This window comes from Manacus vitellinus, unplaced genomic scaffold (assembly GCF_001715985.3).
Source record: "Manacus vitellinus isolate BGI_N305 unplaced genomic scaffold, ASM171598v3 scaffold_43_pilon, whole genome shotgun sequence".
Lineage (NCBI taxonomy): Eukaryota > Metazoa > Chordata > Aves > Passeriformes > Pipridae > Manacus > Manacus vitellinus.
In genome coordinates this window covers 1,413,549-1,415,135 of record NW_021940560.1, presented here as the reverse complement: position 1 = coordinate 1,415,135, position 1,587 = coordinate 1,413,549, and the positions used below count along the sequence as shown (strand labels likewise).

Below are 1,587 nucleotides of genomic sequence, written 5' to 3'. Positions count from 1 at the left end.
CTGCCGGAGTAATTCCCGTCGCACATCCCGGGGCAGCCCCCCCGGGCCGCGAAACGCTCCCGGCGCTGGGCGAGGATTCGCGAACTGGTGTGCGCTGGGGATTATTTCTGGTTAGACCCAATTCGGGTAGATTATCATGTCTAAGAAAAGAATAAGCCTATTCAGTCAGGAACCCCCACTGACGAGCCAAATGGCGAGTGAGATGTTACGATTATTAGGCACAGTGGAAAAACCTTGATGTCGTGTTGCTCTTGCATATCGGGAAAGCCGTGGTGGTTCTGCCGGATGGGAGATGCTGCCTGCAGGCAGCACAGGGCTCAGAATCGGGTCTGGATTCATCCTAACCTGCCGCAAGAGTGTCTGGCTTGGTTTGCCTGCGTGGTCTGGGGGAGAAAATTGGTGGGTTTGAGTTGGGACTGATTGATTAGATCAGTCAGAGGCAGAGATGTCGTCTGGGAGAGCGTTAGAGATGTGTAATGTAAATATGGGAGATAACAGGGCCGTGCCTGTGATTTCCTGAGGTACTTGAAAGGAGGAGATGGCCTCTGGTTCTAAAGATGGACTTAAATAAAGGCTCAGAGGGCAAGTGCTGTAGCCTTGCTGGAGGGAGAGGCCATGCAGAGGCACAGTCTGTACAAACGGGGTGTTGGATGGTTTGCTCCCATTGATTCCTTCTCCCATTGGGAGAAGCTGCAAGGTGGGGCTCCAAAAATCACCTTCATCCCGTCCTGGAAGCCAGCCAGGGGTGGCTGGTGGTGTTGCAGCTTCCAGGAAATCTCTGAGCAGTTCCTGAAGGAATAAACTCCCCGGCTGTTACTGTTTTGCTTTCTCTGTGGCTCTGAGGGAAGGATGGCTGTGCCACCAGTCAAACCCCAGAGCGGGGCAGGCAGGAGGGCTGCAAGGATTGATGAGAAAGGAATGGTGAGGGGAGAAAGGACGAGGGATATTTTCTGTGGGGATGGTGGATTAGTCAGGGGATGTGAGTATGAAGAAGAAGCTGAAGGTTATAGGACTAAATCTCACCTTCTTTACACGCTGTCTTAAGAAATTAGCCTGGCACCGGCGTTGCTGGCACACTGGGGAGCCCTGGTGAGGTCCTGGAGGGCTTTGCTGACAGTGGCAATTCTCGTGTCACTGACGAAATTTCCAGGACTGATTGTGACGTTGATGAACACGAGGCTCAGCTGAGTGGCTCGTGCAGATCTGGAGTCATCGTGCTGAGGGGTTTGTTTCCAGTTCTGTGTGCCAGGATTGGGTTGTGCAGGAAAGGTTCCTCCTGTGCAGCCTCACGAGTGTGTTTGGAAGTTTTATTCTTCCCCCCCCTCGTGCAGGACAATGAGCCGTCACCCTCCAAAACACGTCCATGGCCACGAATGCTGTGATAGCAACTTGTATTTTTCCCACTTTGAACACGCTCTCCTGAGCTTCTCCAGGATCTCTGTGGTCCCTGATGTGCCTGGAGGTGATGGATGAGCGTGCCAGCGTGCGTTGTTAGAGGAGCTGGTCTTGAGGAAGGGCTCTGGTGAGGTGGTTTGTCACCTCAAACATGCAGAGTCACCTCTGGGTAGCCTCGCTCTTTGAGGTGTT

General features: G+C 53.2%; 1 long non-coding RNA gene across 1 annotated transcript; it reads right to left on the bottom strand.

Moving 5' to 3' along the window:
* Nucleotides 1-199: 199 nt before the first annotated feature.
* On the bottom strand, nucleotides 200-1,108 carry LOC108640780. The gene is made up of 3 exons (XR_001921471.3): nucleotides 1,024-1,108; nucleotides 717-895; nucleotides 200-383 (listed from the first exon to the last, which is right to left on the bottom strand). It is a non-coding gene; the product is annotated as an uncharacterized LOC108640780 (long non-coding RNA).
* Nucleotides 1,109-1,587: the final 479 nt, after the last annotated feature.